Source organism: Lissotriton helveticus, chromosome 1_2, assembly GCF_964261635.1.
Source record: "Lissotriton helveticus chromosome 1_2, aLisHel1.1, whole genome shotgun sequence".
Lineage (NCBI taxonomy): Eukaryota > Metazoa > Chordata > Amphibia > Caudata > Salamandridae > Lissotriton > Lissotriton helveticus.
Genome location: NC_136058.1, coordinates 352,744,958 through 352,766,490, shown reverse-complemented (window position 1 = coordinate 352,766,490; position 21,533 = coordinate 352,744,958). Strand labels below are relative to the sequence as shown.

General features: G+C 47.9%; 2 long non-coding RNA genes across 2 annotated transcripts in view; one reads left to right on the top strand and one right to left on the bottom strand.

Annotated features, from left to right (window-relative positions):
- Positions 1-21,533, bottom strand: part of LOC144807911 (uncharacterized) — a 447,007-nt gene that overhangs the window by 179,198 nt on the left and 246,276 nt on the right. The window lies entirely within an intron of this gene.
- Positions 18,012-21,533, top strand: part of LOC144807910 (uncharacterized) — a 282,409-nt gene continuing 278,887 nt past the window's right edge. Inside the window, exon 1 of the long non-coding RNA XR_013606517.1 lies at positions 18,012-18,112. This is a non-coding gene — a long non-coding RNA (uncharacterized LOC144807910). The remainder of the gene's footprint in view (positions 18,113-21,533) is intronic.

Sequence of the window (21,533 nt, the reverse complement as noted above, 5' to 3'; positions counted from 1 at the left end):
TGTTTTGATGGCAAATGTACATCCATGTTAATCGCTATGTTTGTTTAACTGTGAATACAATCTCTATATGTTTAAAAACTGTACCGAAAATGTTGACTTATCCTCTGGAGGATAAAGGTTTGAGCTAGAATACTAAGATTCAAACCGTGCCTGCTAAGAATCAGTACCCAAAGGGTTAATTCCTTGTGAAACGAACAGAAACAGGAATATATTTTTGAACAAGGGTTCTGACTCTCATATGTAGTTGCTTTATTTAGCACCCTTTTAAACCATTGGTGTATCCTTCACTCTGACTCCCACTAGTTTCAGCAGAATTTCAACAAGTTTCCATGCTGCAGATCAGTCTCTGGCCCTGCCAGTCTACACAAGGGTGTTGTGGGCTGTGCTAGCAATGAACAATTAAGCCCTTGAAGTGACCTTTCAAAAGATCCACTTTACACATTCATAGGACAAGGGCAATTCTTTAAGGTCCTCAGATGCACCATTGTTGATACAAGGTCAAAGGACAACCCCTTAATCTCATTACATTATGTTTACATGCCATCATTATATTGTCAGCATCTCCTCATCAATTCTCTTTACTTCAATAACAGTTCCCGGTGACTACTATTTCAAGTAAAATTAGTTTAGGTAAGTAAGGTCAGACAAAGAGTGAAAGTAATAAAAAATAGATAAGCTAGTCAGATCAGTGCTAGTGTAAAAGATAGGTTTAGGAATTTTACTGTGGTTAGTCAAAGAATCAGGGTACATTTGGAGGCAAGGAAACATTTAGGATTCTAGAAACAGGCATTGGTTTGTGCAATAGGCATAAGGGTACACACAATGTTGACTTACAGTTATGGTTAAGTAAAATGAAAAGGACATGTTTAGGTTAGAGTGATGGCAAAGGTAAGACATAGGATTATGCTAAGGGCTAAGAGACCTGGATGAGGTAAACATAAATGAGATGATTGGACACTATAAGGGACATGGCCTGTAGCCACTAGTGAAGGCAGCAAAAAACTGAGCTCAGGCCGGCAGGGCCCCACATATTGCCATCCTGGTTAACCAAACTGACCCAGCGGGCTTAGACCCATCACCAAGAAGTCCCTGGGTTCTGGGGGGCCTTTCCCAGAGGAGGACAATCACAATAGGAGGAATCCGACGGCTCCACTGAGCTGCAATGATGCTGCAAGACAGCGGTACCAAGATAGCCACAGCATAAAGCGTTGAGCTAAAGAAGGGCCTCCCTTGAGAGCTGTCCTGCCAGACCCCTGGGGCTGCACTAGTGATTGAGGCGATTGACTGCAGGCCTGCATTGAGGGCCCCGGGGGCACTGGGGAATGCTGATGACCCCCACTGCTGCTGCCGAGACCTCAAGGGAGGGGGAGCCAGCAAAGGCTGGCCGATTGTGCGGCACTGCCAGGCCCCTCCAGGATCATATCCTGTGTAGCAAAAGAGTAGAGGGTGACGCAATGGCTGACTCAGCCTCCTCAGACAATACATTTTCCCCTGCTGGGTGTGGATACCCCTGTGAGCACTGGCAGAATGTGGTAAGGCCTACCTGTGGCACCTGCTGAACCACTTGACTGGTGGGGGCGGGTCCCGGGCTGCAGTCGGCAGTAGGGCCACCCTGCAGAGGTCGGTGCTACGAGGGGCTGTGCCAGACACTAGGATGGGTGGTGGTGCTGTAGAGTGGATAAAAGTGAGGGCAGCTCACTCCCAGCTGAGTGTGGCTGGGCAGAGCTCCTTGAGGAGAATACAAGAAGGCCTGTGCATGCCCATCCAGTTATTGGCCCATGGGACCAGCAGGTGGAGAACAGGCCTTCAGGCTGATCAAGTGAATAAATGTAGCATAGGAGCGCCCACACCACAGAGGAACTGCAGCAGGATCTTTCAGAGGGATGAAATGACCACTTAGCTAGTCTTGCCTGAGAGTGTGCGATGTACCAGACAGCCATGCAACCCTTGGAGTGACGGAGTGCATACTAGTGGGGCTCGTAGATGCCAAATGCAGATGTCAAAGACACCATACAGTGTGCTCTAGATTCAGGCTGTTGATCTGACATTGGGTGGAAGCACTCTGCGGAGGGATCCTGACTAAGGATCATGACTACTAAACATTCATCGGCCCAGGGGCGGACACAGTAAGTGTGATTCCCTGCAGCAAATGGGCGCGCAGAAATTCCATCCCAGCTAAGGGTTACAACGGTGATAACTGAATGTAATTTGGTACGGTGGAGCCTCTAGCAGGCATAGTGGGAACAGAGACCAGGGAGGTTATGCCAGTGGATGACTGTGAGGGTGGATAATGGCCTAAAACTGCCTCCCTGAATGTGCCCCTTACCAAAGCACTCCTCTCCCTTTGTTGTAGAGGGATCCAGCATGTATGCCCTGGAGTTTCAGATACCCCTCTGATAGAGTCCACAGTGTTAAGGGATTCACACTTACTGCGGATTCACACCGTGGAGCCTGAGCAACTTTGGCTGATGCCTAGTGGAGCTGTCCTCTGCAGCTATAAAATAGTCTGCCCTTTTGGCCATCACCTACCCAACCGGTCATCTGACTTTGTCTTTCTCGTCTCCCCTGTTTGCGTTTGCATCCTTCCCCTCCTCCCTCCTCTGTGACTCTTTTGATTCTGACTGATGTAAGTATGCAATCTGTAACTCACAGATTCAACTGATGTAACTATGTATCCTGTAACTCGCTGATTCTCATGAAAAGCGCTCTGATACCTTCGGGTCTAGCCAGCTCTATAGAAAACTTTGCATATAAATAAAATACCTGGGGTGGAGGCTCCCCCTCCCGCTGTTTCAGTATTGCCAGTAGGGGGCCACATGCTGGAGGGGCGGTCACTAAAGCCTTCAATGTGATGGCCCATCTGATCCTCAACACCTGCAGCCCATAGGAGGACACTAGGCCAGAGAGATTGGGTGTGGATTGAAGTGGAGTGAACCGACCGCCGGAACTCCCGCAGCCATTGTGGAGACAACTGGGCAACTGAGTTATCAGCAGTGTGCTCTGCTAAACACTGGACCACCACAACCCCATACCTTCTCATAGACATTGCAGGGAGGTGCAGGGAAGGGGCTGATCAACTGGATTGCCTGATAGACCAAAGGCCGGGACCAGCACCCTTCATTGAGAAACGCAGTGGTGAGGTTCCAGATCCCTGCTGACCTGATGTAGTCATTGGCAAAATAGTACGTAAAAGTGAACTTGAGATGGGGGACTCTTGAGGTGGGGACCATGCTGAACCCCGTACAATAAATGACATACAAGACTGGTTGCGAATACCCATTGAAGACCCAACCTTGTAGAACATCCTACAAGCCATAACTGCCTCCTTTGAGGTACTAGAAAACCCAAAATCAATGCCCTATGGTCAGACTTGTGGCTTCTGAGGGATGACCACCGGAGACTCTTAGAATGGGTCACTGTGACTGAAAAACAGCTTGCTGGCATACCCCCGCAATGTAATCAGTAAACCTGAACCTTGCAACCTTGGAAGACAAGATCCACACACTCAAGCTGTGAGCGGAGGATGCTGTAAATCGCTCATGCCGCAATAACATACAAGTGGTAGACCTACCTAATAGGATCAAGAGGAACAATATGGTAATCGATTTCAAGTCCTGGCTCAAAGATGAAGTGGCACCGGAAGGGTTGTCCTCATTCTATGCACTTGAAAGGGTCCAGAGAATACCTATGAGACGCCTCTCCCTGGAGATCCCTTGAGGCCATTTATAGCAAGGATGCTGTACTACAAAGACTATGACCTACTACTGGCTCAGGCCAGGAGAAAGGGTGAAATTACAGTAGAATCCCGCAAGGTCAGAATTTTCCCAGACTTCTCCAGAGAGCTGTAATGGCAACAATCCATGTTCATGGAAGCAAAAAAGAAGCTTGCACAACTAGGTATCAACTATGGAGTTTTATTCTCTGTTAGACTCAGAATGGTGATGTTGGATGAGAGACTATTGCAACGCTCTTTATTTAGGCATTCAAAAAAGTATCAGGTGAAACTTCAAATATTTCAGAATGTAGAGAGATAGGAGGCATAATTTGGAGATGGCTAAATTGGAAGGTAAGAGGACCTTGAGAGTAAGAAGTTAGACATTGAGAAGAATCGATTGTCAATTAAACTTGAGAAAATGAGAATGGAGCATGAGAGAATGTTGAGGGAGATAGAGTTCAGAGCAAGGAGTGTCCTGGTCTCCCTCTCTGGTGGCAGCATACCTTTAGTAACTCCTGAGAGTAGAGTTTATGGGCCAGATGTAGGTAAATTCCATTTAGCGATTCCTTAATAGCGATTATTACTGAATCGCTATTAAGGACTCGCTAAATGGAATGTAGGTAGGAATTGCTAAAATATTAGCAATTCCTTAACATTCCTTAATAACGAATTGGCAATTCCGATTCGTTATTAAGGAATACCTAACCATTCATTCCCATGGGCTAGAAGGCCCATAGGAATGAATGGGAAGAGATTCACTATTAGTGATACGGTATTACCGAATCGTTAATAGCGGGAGGTATTTCAAGGGTGCCAGGGTGTCCAAAGGACACCCTGTTGCACCCCTGAAATGTGCATGTGTGCACATGTGGCGCACATACATGTCCTAAGGGCATGGATGTGTGCCACATGGCACATAAAAAAAAGCAAAAAAGTGCTTTTTGTAAGGAAATCGCTACTTACCACCAACTTGGAGTTGGTGGTAAATAGCGATTCCTTAAGGCTGAGGTGCACTGTTTTTAGTGCTACCTACATTGCATTTAAGGAATTGGTATTTCCGATTCCTTAAATGCAAGAGCAAAATAAGGAATCGCTATTTAGCGATTCCTTATTTTGCATGTAGGTTTTAAGTCACCTACATCGCAAATGGCTACATACCGGTCGGTAACGCTGAAATTTACCGAATTTCGGCGTTACCGACCGGTATTTAGCCACCTACATTTGGCCCTTTATTCCTAAGGATGTCATTAAGGATTTTCACAAGAGTGAGGATATTGGGCAATGGTTTGCCACATATGAGATAGCACTGGTGTCCCACCAGGTCCCTGAGAAGGAATGGGGAGTGGGGTTGTGGGGACGCTTTGTGAGTGATGGTAGGGATACTCTGTTGAACCTGTCTGAGGAGAGAAGGATGGTGTATGAAAGAAGCTTTGATGACCCGTTATGGTGTGAGCCCAGAAATTTACAGGCAGAGGTTTAGAACCTGAAGAAGTTAGAGGGTACCATGTGGGTTGAATATCTGACTTTTTTCTTCAGAGCAATGGATCGCTGGGTAAAAGGTAGCAAAGTGGAAACTTTTGAACAATTGTATGATTTGTTTTCATGGGAGCATTTTTCTAGTAACTGTTTTCCAGAGCCATGGCAGCACCTGATTGATAGCAAGCTGACTAAGCATGGGCGAATTTTGCTAATTCGCGATCCGCGAATTTGCGAATTCGCGATCCGCAACATTTGCGGATTTTTTTATTTTTGCGTGTTCGCGGGGCTCGGTTCGCGGGGTGCTTTGCGTGATCGCGGGGTTTTTTTTGTGCGAGACCGCGATGCGCCTTCTGGTTCATCACTGCCACCCTCTCGGTTTTTTTTGTGCCCTTCTGCCCTCTGCCCCACTCGTTTTTGTGCCCTTGTGCCCCTTGCCCCACTCGTTTTTGTGCCATTCTGCCCTTTGCCCCAATCGTTGTTGTGCCCTTGTGCCCCTTGCCCCACTCCTTTTTGTGCCATTCTGCCCTCTGCCCCAATCGTTGTTGTGCCCCTGTGCCCCTTGCCCCACTCGTTTTTGTGCCATTCTGCCCTCTGCCCCACTCGTTGTTGTGCCCTTGTGCCCCTTGCCCCACTCGTTTTTGTGCCATTCTGCCCTCTGCCCCAATCGTTGTTGTGCCCTTGTGCCCCTTGCCCCACTCGTTTTTGTGCCATTCTGCCCTTTGCCCCACTCGTTGTTGTGCCCTTGTGCCCCTTGCCCCACTCGTTGTTGTGCCCTTGTGCCCCTTGCCCCACTAGTTTTTGTGCCATTCTGCCCTCTGCCCCACTCGTTGTTGTGCCCTTGTGCCCCTTGCCCCACTCGTTTTTGTGCCATTCTGCCCTCTGCCCCAATCGTTGTTGTGCCCTTGTGCCCCTTGCCCCTCTCGTTTTTGTTTCATTCTGCCCTTTGCCCCACTCGTTGTTGTGCCCTTGTGCCCCTTGCCCCACTCGTTTTTGTGCCATTCTGCCCTGTGCCCCACTCGTTTTTGTGCCATTCTGCCCTTTGCCCCACTCGTTATTGTGCCCTTGTGTCCCTTGCCCCACTCATTTTTGTGCCATTCTACCCTTTGCCCCACTGGTTGTTGTGCCCTTGTCCCTTTTGCCCCCTCGTTTTTGTGCCATTCTGCCCTCTGCCCCACTTGTTGCTGTGCCCTTCTGCCCTCTGCCCCACTCTGTGACCTTCTGCCCTCTGCCCCACTCCTGTTTTATTTTAGAATGGCGCCGGCAAGCTGCCAGCGCCATTCTAAAATAGTTACTAAGTTAGCTTCATCAGGAAGCACTAATAGATAAAATAAAGCAGGTGCTCGAGCACCTGCATTTTATCTGTTATTTATTTATTATAGCCATATAAGGGCATAAATCGGGAATATCGAATTAGGGTCCTAGATAGAAACACAACATGCCCATGCCACCTTTCAGAGGTTGGTCAACAGGTTGTTGGTTGGGCTGGAAGACTTCAGTGCCGCCTACCTGGATGACATTGCAGTGTTTAGCTCCTCTTGGAAGGACCACTTGCGCCACATCTGGGAGGTATTGATGGGAACTGCGGAAGGCAGGCATCACAATCAAAGACAGCAAGTGCCAGATTGGGCAGGGTTCTGTAGTGTTTTTGGGGCACCAGGTGGCGAGTGGTCAGGTGGCTTCCCTTCAGCCCAAAATTTGAACTATCCTGGTGTGGGAACCACCCCAAGACTCAGGCGCAATTGAGAGCCTTCTTAGGACTCACGGGGTACTACAGGAAGTTTGTCAAGGAATATGGCAACATCATTGCACCCTTGACTGAGCTGACTTCTAAGAAGCAGCCAAAGAAGGTAAAGTGGACTGACACCCGTCAGAAAGCTTTTGACGCCCTGAAGACTGCCATGTGCACCGCACTCGTGCTTCAGGCGCCTGACTTTTCAAACAAATTTGTTGTCCAGACAGACGCCTCAGGGCATGGTATATGGGCTTTTTTGTCACAGATCATTGAGGAGGGACTAGACAATGGGTAGCCTTCCTAAGCAGGTGGTTACTTCCCTGGGAACAGAGCTGGAGTGCAATTGAGCATGAGGCATTTAATGTGGTCTGGGCGCTGAACAGGCTGAGACCATACCTGTTTGGGTCTCACATCCGGGATCAGACAGACCACAGGCCCCTTAGATGGTTGATGCACATGAGGGGTGAGAATCCTAAGTTGTTGAGGTGGTCCACTTCCCTACAGGGTATGGATTTCACGGTGGAACACCGCCCTGGTACAGAACAGGCCAATGCTGACCGTCTGTCCAGATTTTTCTGCCTTAGTTATGAGAACTCCCAAGGGGATGGTTAGTTCTCCCCACATTTCAGCTGAAGGGGACTTGTGTTAGACCTGGCATCATTGGCGTGGGCCTCCCTTCCTCTTTTTGCTTCCTATCTTTTATGTTGGCTGGATTTAGATGGTCTGGGCGCTGTGTCACTGCTAATCAGTGCCACAGCGCAAATGCTCCCTGTGTAAAGATAACTGTATGAATTGGGATTACCATAATTGACTCATTTGGTTTATTAGTAAGTCCCTAGTATAAGTGCAATGTGTGTGACCAGGGCTGGTAGACCAAATATTGCTGGTGGGCCTGCAGCTCTGATTTGTGCTACCCACAGAAGCAGCTTTTAAAGTATTTTTCAGGCCTGCCATTGCAGAATCTATACATTAAGAAGACAAGGGGAACCCAGTGGGTAGCTAGGGACCATGGATATCAATTACTTTTAAGAAAACATAGGTCCACAGCATAAAGGGAATCATGCAAAAGTATTATATAGACCACAATAGGCTACTATATATTTCTATCCCTTGTCCAGCCGGACAGGGAATTTATTAATCAAGTAAATTATTAAGAATAAAGGTACATTTTAGCAACAAAGTACTTCATTACAATAGGGCATAGTCCTGTACCGTACATGAAAAGAATAGGTAAGAAAGTGGTGGAGGGAAAAAAGATTTTCAGGCAAGAGGGGTGAGCAGTCAGGGCACTGTTTTAAATCAAAATTGACAGTATATCCTGGAGTAATACATACATACAGTAATGTACATTGGTAAAACGTATGTCTACTCAAAGGAGTCAAAATTGACAGTTTATCCTGGAGTAACACATACATACAGTAATGTACATTGGTAAAACGTATGTCTACTCAAAGGAGTCGACGTTTCGATCCCGCGCTCGAATTATATAGGGATCATCTTCAGGACTTTAAAAATAATTTGCCTGATTTGAAAATGATACGCCTCCACTGAGGGTGATAAGGCGTGACAAGAGGGAGGATGATATCCTTTTGGACCTGACTAATTGGCGCAGATGCGTGGGCTTAGCCAGGTGGAACCTTTCCGGCGAGTAGTGGGCTGGTGTGTCAAGGCCGACAAGTATTAGCACTCTGTTGGAGCGTCCATCGTCAATTGTAGACTGAGTCTGTTCTTGACGTGCAGGATATGGGGCACATGGGCTCATTAGGTTTCAGCCGCTGTTTGGTTGTCCATCTGGAACAGCGTGGGTTGAAAGGCAGAATGAGGGCAACGTGGGTTGGGTGGCCGTCGTTGTGTTGCGGTCGGTTCAATAACGGATCCGCAAGGATTTGGAGGATGTCTGGATGCGGGCTGGAGGCTGTGCCTGTCCGGATCCGGACAGGCACAGCCTCCAGCCCACGCATCTGTGCCAATTAGTCAGTTCCTTTATTTTTGGGATAATGGTAGACGGTTTTTTATAGATGTTATAAATGAACTACTCATTCAGGCCTATGGGAACAGATGGCCTTGCAATAGTGAAACACGAAATAGGCAGCATTTCATTATCAGGACATGCCACGCACTTCAGGCATTTCCTACCTTTCGCATTCAATGTACCCGCCTTAGAGGTGCCAAACATGCAGAAAAGGGAAGGTTGGGGGACTGGCAAGTGTGAGCATTTGCAACGTCGACACGGCAGTCCGGGACTGCACACATACTTTTTACAAGCTGCTTCCATGGGTGGCACAATACGTGCTGCAAACCCACCAGCAGCATTTTATTCATAAGCCCCGGGCACCCGTAGTGCACTGTACTAGGGTCTGACAAGTGAATCAAATAAACCAATCATGGAATCACTAATCCATAACAACAATTTACAATGGGCGCATTCGCACTTTGCCACTAAAGTCAAGTCAAGTCAAGTCAGGAAATTTGTATAGCGCGCTACATACCCATAGGGTCTCAAGGCGCTTGAGGAAGGATGGGGAATTACTTGTCGAATATCCAAGTTTTAAGTTGCTTTCTGAATGCTAGGTGGTTCTGAGTAAGTCGAAGGTGAGTGGGAAGTGAGTTCCAGGTTTTAGCTGCCAGGTAGGAGAAGGATCTGCCTCCCATGGTGGTTTTGTTGATGCGAGGTACAGTGGCAAGGGCTTGGTTGGAGGATCGTAGCTGACGGGAGGGGGTGTAGAAGGACAGTCGTGTGTTGAGGCATTCGGGTCCAAGTTCGTAAAGTGCTTTGTGTGCGTGGGTTAGGAGGCGGAAAGTAATCCTCTTATTTACGGGGAGCCAGTGGAGGTTTTTCAAGTGACCAGAGATGTGTTCTTTACGCGGGATGTCTAGTATGAGCCTGGCTGAAGCGTTCTGGATGCGTTGGAGTTTTTTCTGGAGTTTTGCGGTGGTACCGGCGTATAGGGTGTTTCCGTAGTCCAGGCGGCTCAACAGTAACACTAAACAGCAGTGGTAACGTGCCCAAAGCATCTAGACCAGCAAAAACACAGGAGACAACAGTGAAAAAACTGGAATGGAGACCCAAGCCAATGGTGCCCATTCTAACAATGGAGTATATCAATATTGTATTTATCACTATTAACTTATGCTTGAATCATTAAATAGATTACTGGATCAGAGGTTAAAGCAGGCAACTAGGAAGAATGAGCTAAACTGAGAGGCATGATAGCCATTTAGGATCTTGTGAAAATAGCATCTTGAGTTGATTTACTGGATGCTATACCATTGTTTCATCTTAATATGTTTGCTGTTTCTTCCTTAGTGGCATCCTGCAACATAAGAACTTGTATTCATGGCTCCTGCTCTTCACAAGACAAGTGCATCTGTGACTATGGTTACAAAGGACCAAACTGTAATAAAGGTGAGTCACAATTACGGATTGAAAGTATTGGCAAAGATCATTATCAAACCGGGCAGGTCAAGTCCCCGATGATTTTTAGGTCGAGGACCGCGTCGCACTGCGTAGCAGTGTGGGCGGAGCTCCCGAGATTTTATCTTTCTTAGTAGGGGGCTTGAACCCGCCCCTCTTCTCCATAGGCTGGCTTCCTAAACGGAGGCCAGCCATTGGAGGAGAGGGGCGTCACTCGGTTCAAGCCCCGACTTTTTTGGATTCGGGGGTGTTTTTTTAACCCCTTCAGTGCTGATGACAAAGCCAGCTCGTCATGGGCGTTACCTGCGCTACGCGGATGACGAGCTGGCTTTGTCATAAACAAGCCATTTTTTAAATTTCAGCGCACAGCGGGAAAACGCGGTAGCGCGGTAGGGGTTAAGCTTCTTTCTTGTTTTCTTTCTCTCCTCTTCCCATTGGCTGGAATTTTACCTTCCAGCCAATGGGAAGAGGCGAGAACGAAAACCACGCCCCCGAATCTGAAAAAGACGATGCTTTCTCCGAGGCATTTCTTCCTTGCCTCGGAGAAACATGGTCTTGTCATGGCGGAGCTCGCTTGTTAGCACAGGTCCTGAAAAGGCTCCAAGAGCCTGGAGTCCTGGATATGGATGGAAGAGGGAGTGGGCGAAGTCAGAATATTTAAAATGCATTAATTAATTACACGGTCTCGATGAGCGGGGCCCCCTCTCTGCAACACTTTCTCCTTTCCCTCCCCGGGGTGAAACAAAAGAGCCTGCTCTACTGAAGGTCTGCTCACAGGCAGCATCCCCGCTTCAGGCACGTCGGATCCTCCAGCTGTTGGGACATTTCTGAATAAAAGGAGCAGGACACCCGGCTACGGCCACAGGAGCTAGCCCTGTCACCTCCAGCCTCTGCCCTTGGTAATGTGAATGACCGGGAATCACGCGGCGACCTCATCGCTTCTTTGGTGCTGCTTAACTGGGCTGTGAGGACACGATAGGTTTATGCTTTGCTGGATTTGATTGAAAAGGCAGCCTTTGTCTTAATATACTGCACCATCGCCTGTTTCGCTGGTTTCTAGATTCTGGATGTATGTTTTTTTTTGTCTGTCTGGCTCGAGCTCAGCATCATGGTGAAGATTTCACGATACTGTCTAATATATTACATGTGCGTGGAGAACGTCTGGTTAACGTTTACATTTACTTTTTTGCCCTGATCCTCGTGATTTCAGTTGATTAACAGTTGCGTCGCCTCCTGACTGTAGTTCTGTAGTTGCGGAGCTGTGATCGACAACTTCTGATATTTAATAATAAAAAGCAAGTTCTTTAGCTGCTGGGCATGTGGGGATGTAACCCCCAGCGCCACCCCCCCCCGCCCTTTTTGTGGCCAGTTGGGCTATGGAGTCGTTTTGTGTTTACCTTCTGCATTTACGGCCCGGTCTTGCAATGTAATTATTGCCGTCAATAGAGCTCTGCCGAGGCCGTCATTAGAGGGTGGCAGTGATAAATGAGCTGCGCAGAGGGCCGCCGATGGAAATGAAAAGGGGGGGCCCTCGGCCCCCCCGCACGCATGGCGGCGCGGCGACCGTGGCCCCCCCTTACACCAGGGGTCTCTCGGTGGTGGGGGCGGGCCCTGGGGGCGCGACCCACCACCGATTGGCCGGCGGCCTCCCTGACCCGGATACAGAGTTAGAAGGTCCGGGTCAGGGGGGGCGGGCTACAGGAGGGGCGGGCCGGGGGGGGCGTGCCCCCCCCGCCTGGCCCCTCGGGAATAAGAGGCGGGGAGCGCCCAGGAGACCCCCTTGTCCCTGGACGCTCCCCCGCATTACGGTGTGCCCCGCGCTCGGGGCTTCTTTGTTTAGGCCAAAAGCCTGGGGGAGCGCGGGAAGCGGCCTCTTTGTGCCCGCGCTCCCAGGCCCGCTCCTCGCCCCACCGTGGGGCTGTGTAATTTTCGTTTCCTTTTTCGTTTCTGCAGGTTATAAGGGCGGCGTGAGAACGTTTGGACGTCCGGCGGATCGTGGAGCTCCTTAAAGTGCTTTAATGCTGCATCGATGGGCGAGCGTGGAAGTGGCCACCCCCAGTTTGCGGTGACACGACCCGCGGTATGAGGAGAGGAGCCGGGCTTGGCGTGCGACGAATGCGGTGATGGGCCTGTCGGCGGAGAAGGCAACTCGCTTCGGAGGAACAGCTGCGTCGGTCAGCTGCGGTGCGAACAGCTGCCTCCACCCACCGCTTCCTTTTATTGATGGTGAGTTGGTTGGCAGCGTAATTTATGTCGCATTGTTTTGGACATTTCGAATGTGTGCTTCGTGTTGCACGGCAGGTTAGATCAGTCGTTAAAGTCAGGTGCTCATACACCCAAGTTCGTGGGTTCGATCCACGTACGGGCCAGTACCTCGAAATCGTGAAAAACGAGATATGTAATTTAAATGTGTATTCATATATGAGATGGCGTTTGAAATAACACCTTATTGGCGTGTTTGTTTTACGAATAATTGATGCTTCTGCCCGGAATTACGTTTGTTCACAACTACTCACAAATGACTGGATACCTGCCTACCGTTTAACTAGACATTGTATGCCCGAGTTGCAGCGTTCGGTGCTCGAAGCCCTGATAGCTCCGTCGGTAGAGCATCAGACTTTGAAGCTAGGGGTCCAGGGTTCAATTCCCTGTTCGGGCGCATAGCAATTTTAAGAATGGATTGAGTGCAGATTAATACGTGTTACACTTTCTTTCAAAAATGAATGTGCTTTCCATTACTATGACTATAATTCACACTTGAATGCATGTCCGCTTAATGATGGCATTTTTCTGGAAGACATGCTGTGAACTCTTTTGATACAGTCCGGCAAGCGAGGGAAAGGCAATTGCAATTAGCGTAAAATCACAGCTAGGCAGGAAGTGTATCTAGCATGACTAAGGGGTTTTTCTTCGATGCGATGGCTTGCTAGGCGATCCGCACCCCAAATTATGAGGAACACCTGATGATCACCTAGTGATGGCACTTAATTTTGAGGGTTTCCTCAGAGTGTAGGCTCTGTAGGACACAGACGGTGAGACGAGGGAAACCGCTGGACTATGAAGAGCACATGAGCGCAAACGCAGTGTGCTTTGGGGCACCTGAATTAGTAATTTAAAACGTAATGTGGACGACACGTACTGTTTCCTCTGGGCAGCACCGTGTATCTAACTTCAAACTTCTGCATTAGGGACTGTTACCGAGGACCCAGATATGCAAAGCTTTTGATAGCCAAGGGTTAGAAATATCCATGTCGGGGGAAGCCTTTTGTAATGTTATGATGTTACCGAGTTTAAAAAAATAAAAATAAAAAATCTCCTTACAGAAATATTGGCCTGCGCATGAACCATCAATGCACATTTTCCCTTAAATATGCTAGAGGTGGAATTAGTAAAATGACCCAGTTGAACATCCGGTGGAAAATGTGCTTGGGTGAATTTAAGAATTTAATGCACGTCAAATTTAATGTAGGGAGGTACTTCTATTTCAAAAAAAATGTTGAAGGTAGATAATTCTAGACGGTCTTTGCAGGCCTGCTCCTAGTTCTCTGAGAGCCTTGACGTTATTTTATCACATCATGTGATCCTGGCCATATATGTCTACCTTTTTCTACCTTAGCAAAAATTGAGAGAGCATTTAATTTACTTCATCACATCATGTGATCCTGGGCACATGGTTTTGTGAACTTGTACCTTAGCTAACATTGGGAAAGCCTTTACTATAGGTAATCACATTGTGTGACCCTGAGCATATAATTTCATCAACTTGTACCTCAGCTAAAATTGGGAGAATTTCAAAGCAGGCCAACTCACGAAGTATTGTAACTGGTGAATGCCAGGTCTTAATTGGAAAATATTTATGTCGGTAAGGTAATTACCACAATTTTAACAAGTACCAGGCATCCAGGAATTGAAGTTTTGTAAAAATATGCTTAAATGGGAAATATGGTAAAAGCGAACGTTTAAGAAGGCTCCATTTCGATCTTCGAGCAAGTTAGTCGTTATAATTTTCAGTTGCAGCAGTTCACGAAGGCTTCTCTCCCTGGAATGGCTTCACGTTAAGAATTGTGCGGTTCCCTTTCTGAAACGGGTTATAAATTGTTTAATATGATCGTGTGGGTCCTTCCGGTCATTGTTTACAGTGAGGGCGTCTGAGCGCTTCCCAAACGAACAGGAAATTAGTAATGTACAAAGTACAAAACAGACGACAAGTTACATGAAGTAAAAGTGACAATTGTGAGCGATACAAACCCATGAGGTAGCGCCGAGGTGTCTCGATGGGGGCAGAATAGCTCAATGGGTTAGAGCGCATTGCTAATAACTACAAGGTCACGGGTTCGGATCCCGTGCCGATAACTGTTCCCCTTGCCTGAGGAGGGGCTGCAGTTCATAAATCACAACCTTTCTAACATTACACAGTGAGCTAGGAAGGACGGGTGTCTCCTGCATCATGTATCCCTCACTATCCCGTACAGGCCCACTGGCACTATGTGATTCTGCTGCCACTGCAATTTTTTCGCATAGTGCTGGATCGGCTACATTTGCCAAATATTACATCTTCTGCTGCATAATTTACAAGTTGTCCTTAGCTCAAACTGAACAAAAGTTACTAGAAATGCATGTTCCTATGACGCGGAATGCACTTTGCAAAAGCTGACTGTTCACCTTTCAAGTGCATGTTGTGTATTGGGGTGTTAAATTAATACTTATAAGATAAGACCGTTTATCCAGATAGTGTTAAGATGGGAACATATGACAGAACAAAGAACTGGTGTGGCCCTGGTTTTAAGTAACACACACTGTTCATCGGTTTACACACACAATTTATTTTCAATGTATAAGGCGTATGCGTAATGTGAAGTGCTCTGACACCCTGCATTGAGATGAGTAGCACTAGGAAAAGAAAAGTAATTGTGGGTTTTTAAAGTGGAATATGAGTAAATACTCGGACGAAAAAACACATCTGACATTCTTGACTATGCATGCATATTCCCATATAGCGGCACGGGAAAAAGGCGAAACAATGCCTCTTTTAGGTACTGGGAAGACAAGATTCAGCTGTGTGCCTTTGTTTCGCCTCCATTGTATTTACATCTAGGTGTGAGGCTCCAGATGGCTCCCAGCCAAGATACTTTGGGGAGTACACCACACAATGATGACTGTCTGGATAGCCGAAAGAGGGTTATACGGCTGCTTTCCTAGTATTAACAGCAGTATTGAGGGCCAACGATACAAACAAGTTTGGGTAGGCACCCCACCAAGGCCCCACAATTTTTAGCGTTTCCAAGGGAATCCACTGTAATTCAATGGTACAGGGCACGTATCAGAGGCAGAACGCAAACACTCTGCGTCCATGTTGGGCACACCAACTGGTTTCTGAGCTGCAGAGCACAAAGAATAGTCATTTGGGTGTTCATTCCGGGGCTTCTTCATTGATGTCCCCCAGGCACTTGCAATATTTTATCCAAGCCATGATTGCTGCTTATTTATCTTACGTGAGGAACAGCCATTGACACAAGTCAAATTTTGACACTCTAGAATTACTATCATTGGCGTCTGCTGAGGGGATAGTTAGAATAATAATGGAACGATTCACGAATAGGGTATTCCCCCTTCTCTTGGGGTCCTCCTGGGGATTAATACACATCTGAGGGTAGGGCTTGACAAGACTGAGAAAGCCAGTTTCCCAGGTTCCACATTCCGCTGCAAGCCAAAGCAGTAAGTCATACAAGGGACGTATTTCATTGTAAAGGTAACGGACATCTGAGGTGCTGTTCACTGTCCTAGGGGGGGACATTGCACCAGTCCAATTGACTATTCGTTGAGGATAGGTAAAGTCAACATTATTAGTAAGCTATCTTATTGGTAGCTGTTTGGCGTGCTGCCTTCAGGCTAAGTCTTGAAGGAATGTAGAGCAGCTTGTTTTACCGGTCTATAATCTCATAAAAAAGAACAGGTGTATAACAAATATATGTATTTGTTCTAAAACACATCCCTTTAGTTCCTTTCCGGGGCTAAAGGCATGGAATTACAGTCAGTAAACTTATTTAACATACAAGTAAATTGGCACAATATACGTTGAGCCTCTGATGAGATTAGAGGCGAATAATTACAGTGTGTAAACTTATATAGCACACAGTGATTTAGCACCATATACGTTGAGCTCTAGGGGTGTACCAAAGCCATATATCAATAATGTGGTGGGGGAACCACGAATGCCATTGAGACAGGGCCTAGAGCCTGTAGAGAGACTACTTGGGGTCCTGATAACCATACACACCCTGATGTCACACCTAAAGGGTGCCCAAGAGCCTAGGTGCGGCATCACATAGGTCTGGGGATGCATGTGATCATGTCCGGTTGGCTAGGAGGATATTTTCCCAGAAGCCAAAGTGGTGAGCGGAAAGGGTCCTTGGGCCAGCTTATGGTCTCGCGGAGTTAGGGCTTTGCTAATTCTTTTTAGCTAAAGACTGTGACGCTGCACTGTTAAGTAGACTGTTTTGTTTTTTACACATAGATTCTATGCATAAAGACGTGGGTAGGAAACCAGTATTAAGAGGCGAGGTCCTCGCCTACGGCACAAGTCTCTTGGGTAACGATGATTTTAAAAAATAGGAAGCCAATTTACAGCCTACCATGGTTAGGGCGGCGCTGATCCTATGCTTAACGACATAGGTGCTGCACTAGCAAACAGACAAACGGAGGCTATGCTTAAGATTTACTGTTGACGTGTTAATATGTAGTGATACAGCACTAAGATCGTTGTGTCGCGGTCGGTTCAATAACGGATCCGCAAGGATTTGGAGGATGTCTGGATGCGGGCTGGATGCTGTGCCTGTCCGATCCGGACAGGCACAGCCTCCAGCCCACGCATCTGTGCCAATTAGTCAGTTCCTTTATTTTTGGGATAATGGTAGACGGTTTTTTATAGATGTTATAAATGAACTACTCATTCAGGCCTATGGGAACAGATGGCCTTGCAATAGTGAAACACGAAATAGGCAGCATTTCATTATCAGGACATGCCACGCACTTCAGGCATTTCCTACCTTTCGCATTCAATGTACCCGCCTTAGAGGTGCCAAACATGCAGAAAAGGGAAGGTTGGGGGACTGGCAAGTGTGAGCATTTGCAACGTCGACACGGCAGTCCGGGACTGCACACATACTTTTTACAAGCTGCTTCCATGGGTGGCACAATACGTGCTGCAAACCCACCAGCAGCATTTTATTCATAAGCCCCGGGCACCCGTAGTGCACTGTACTAGGGTCTGACAAGTGAATCAAATAAACCAATCATGGAATCACTAATCCATAACAACAATTTACAATGGGCGCATTCGCACTTTGCCACTAAACAGCAGTGGTAACGTGCCCAAAGCATCTAGACCAGCAAAAACACAGGAGACAACAGTGAAAAAACTGGAATGGAGACCCAAGCCAATGGTGCCCATTCTAACAATGGAGTATATCAATATTGTATTTATCACTATTAACTTATGCTTGAATCATTAAATAGATTACTGGATCAGAGGTTAAAGCAGGCAACTAGGAAGAATGAGCTAAACTGAGAGGCATGATAGCCATTTAGGATCTTGTGAAAATAGCATCTTGAGTTGATTTACTGGATGCTATACCATTGTTTCATCTTAATATGTTTGCTGTTTCTTCCTTAGTGGCATCCTGCAACATAAGAACTTGTATTCATGGCTCCTGCTCTTCACAAGACAAGTGCATCTGTGACTATGGTTACAAAGGACCAAACTGTAATAAAGGTGAGTCACAATTACGGATTGAAAGTATTGGCAAAGATCATTATCAAACCGGGCAGGTCAAGTCCCCGATGATTTTTAGGTCGAGGACTGCGTCGCACTGCGTAGCAGTGTGGGCGGAGCTCCCGAGATTTTATCTTTCTTAGTAGGGGGCTTAAACCCGCCCCTCTTCTCCATAGGCTGGCTTCCTAAACGGAGGCCAGCCATTGGAGGAGAGGGGCGTCACTCGGTTCAAGCCCCGACTTTTTTGGATTCGGGGGTGTTTTTTTAACCCCTTCAGTGCTGATGACAAAGCCAGCTCGTCATGGGCGTTACCTGCGCTACGCGGATGACGAGCTGGCTTTGTCATAAACAAGCCATTTTTTAAATTTCAGCGCACAGCGGGAAAACGCGGTAGCGCGGTAGGGGTTAAGCTTCTTTCTTGTTTTCTTTCTCTCCTCTTCCCATTGGCTGGAATTTTACCTTCCAGCCAATGGGAAGAGGCGAGAACGAAAACCACGCCCCCGAATCTGAAAAAGACGATGCTTTCTCCGAGGCATTTCTTCCTTGCCTCGGAGAAACATGGTCTTGTCATGGCGGAGCTCGCTTGTTAGCACAGGTCCTGAAAAGGCTCCAAGAGCCTGGAGTCCTGGATATGGATGGAAGAGGGAGTGGGCGAAGTCAGAATATTTAAAATGCATTAATTAATTACACGGTCTCGATGAGCGGGGCCCCCTCTCTGCAACACTTTCTCCTTTCCCTCCCCGGGGTGAAACAAAAGAGCCTGCTCTACTGAAGGTCTGCTCACAGGCAGCATCCCCGCTTCAGGCACGTCGGATCCTCCAGCTGTTGGGACATTTCTGAATAAAAGGAGCAGGACACCCGGCTACGGCCACAGGAGCTAGCCCTGTCACCTCCAGCCTCTGCCCTTGGTAATGTGAATGACCGGGAATCACGCGGCGACCTCATCGCTTCTTTGGTGCTGCTTAACTGGGCTGTGAGGACACGATAGGTTTATGCTTTGCTGGATTTGATTGAAAAGGCAGCCTTTGTCTTAATATACTGCACCATCGCCTGTTTCGCTGGTTTCTAGATTCTGGATGTATGTTTTTTTTTGTCTGTCTGGCTCGAGCTCAGCATCATGGTGAAGATTTCACGATACTGTCTAATATATTACATGTGCGTGGAGAACGTCTGGTTAACGTTTACATTTACTTTTTTGCCCTGATCCTCGTGATTTCAGTTGATTAACAGTTGCGTCGCCTCCTGACTGTAGTTCTGTAGTTGCGGAGCTGTGATCGACAACTTCTGATATTTAATAATAAAAAGCAAGTTCTTTAGCTGCTGGGCATGTGGGGATGTAACCCCCAGCGCCACCCCCCCGCCCTTTTTGTGGCCAGTTGGGCTATGGAGTCGTTTTGTGCTTACCTTCTGCATTTACGGCCCGGTCTTGCAATGTAATTATTGCCGTCAATAGAGCTCTGCCGAGGCCGTCATTAGAGGGTGGCAGTGATAAATGAGCTGCGCAGAGGGCCGCCGATGGAAATGAAAAGGGGGGGCCCTTGGCCCCCCCGCACGCATGGCGGCGCGGCGACCGTCGCCCCCCCTTACACCAGGGGTCTCTCGGTGGTGGGGGCGGGCCCTGGGGGCGCGACCCACCACCGATTGGCCGGCGGCCTCCCTGACCCGGATACAGAGTTAGAAGGTCCGGGTCAGGGGGGGCGGGCTACAGGAGGGGCGGGCCGGGGGGGGCGTGCCCCCCCCGCCTGGCCCCTCGGGAATAAGAGGCGGGGAGCGCCCAGGAGACCCCCTTGTCCCTGGACGCTCCCCCGCATTACGGTGTGCCCCGCGCTCGGGGCTTCTTTGTTTAGGCCAAAAGCCTGGGGGAGCGCGGGAAGCGGCCTCTTTGTGCCCGCGCTCCCAGGCCCGCTCCTCGCCCCACCGTGGGGCTGTGTAATTTTCGTTTCCTTTTTCGTTTCTGCAGGTTATAAGGGTGGCGTGAGAACGTTTGGACGTCCGGCGGATCGTGGAGCTCCTTAAAGTGCTTTAATGCTGCATCGATGGGCGAGCGTGGAAGTGGCCACCCCCAGTTTGCGGTGACACGACCCGCGGTATGAGGAGAGGAGCCGGGCTTGGCGTGCGACGAATGCGGTGATGGGCCTGTCGGCGGAGAAGGCAACTCGCTTCGGAGGAACAGCTGCGTCGGTCAGCTGCGGTGCGAACAGCTGCCTCCACCCACCGCTTCCTTTTATTGATGGTGAGTTGGTTGGCAGCGTAATTTATGTCGCATTGTTTTGGACATTTCGAATGTGTGCTTCGTGTTGCACGGCAGGTTAGATCAGTCGTTAAAGTCAGGTGCTCATACACCCAAGTTCGTGGGTTCGATCCACGTACGGGCCAGTACCTCGAAATCGTGAAAAACGAGATATGTAATTTAAATGTGTATTCATATATGAGATGGCGTTTGAAATAACACCTTATTGGCGTGTTTGTTTTACGAATAATTGATGCTTCTGCCCGGAATTACGTTTGTTCACAACTACTCACAAATGACTGGATACCTGCCTACCGTTTAACTAGACATTGTATGCCCGAGTTGCAGCGTTCGGTGCTCGAAGCCCTGATAGCTCCGTCGGTAGAGCATCAGACTTTGAAGCTAGGGGTCCAGGGTTCAATTCCCTGTTCGGGCGCATAGCAATTTTAAGAATGGATTGAGTGCAGATTAATACGTGTTACACTTTCTTTCAAAAATGAATGTGCTTTCCATTACTATGACTATAATTCACACTTGAATGCATGTCCGCTTAATGATGGCATTTTTCTGGAAGACATGCTGTGAACTCTTTTGATACAGTCCGGCAAGCGAGGGAAAGGCAATTGCAATTAGCGTAAAATCACAGCTAGGCAGGAAGTGTATCTAGCATGACTAAGGGGTTTTTCTTCGATGCGATGGCTTGCTAGGCGATCCGCACCCCAAATTATGAGGAACACCTGATGATCACCTAGTGATGGCACTTAATTTTGAGGGTTTCCTCAGAGTGTAGGCTCTGTAGGACACAGACGGTGAGACGAGGGAAACCGCTGGACTATGAAGAGCACATGAGCGCAAACGCAGTGTGCTTTGGGGCACCTGAATTAGTAATTTAAAACGTAATGTGGACGACACGTACTGTTTCCTCTGGGCAGCACCGTGTATCTAACTTCAAACTTCTGCATTAGGGACTGTTACCGAGGACCCAGATATGCAAAGCTTTTGATAGCCAAGGGTTAGAAATATCCATGTCGGGGGAAGCCTTTTGTAATGTTATGATGTTACCGAGTTTAAAAAAAAAAAAAAAAAAATCTCCTTACAGAAATATTGGCCTGCGCATGAACCATCAATGCACATTTTCCCTTAAATATGCTAGAGGTGGAATTAGTAAAATGACCCAGTTGAACATCCGGT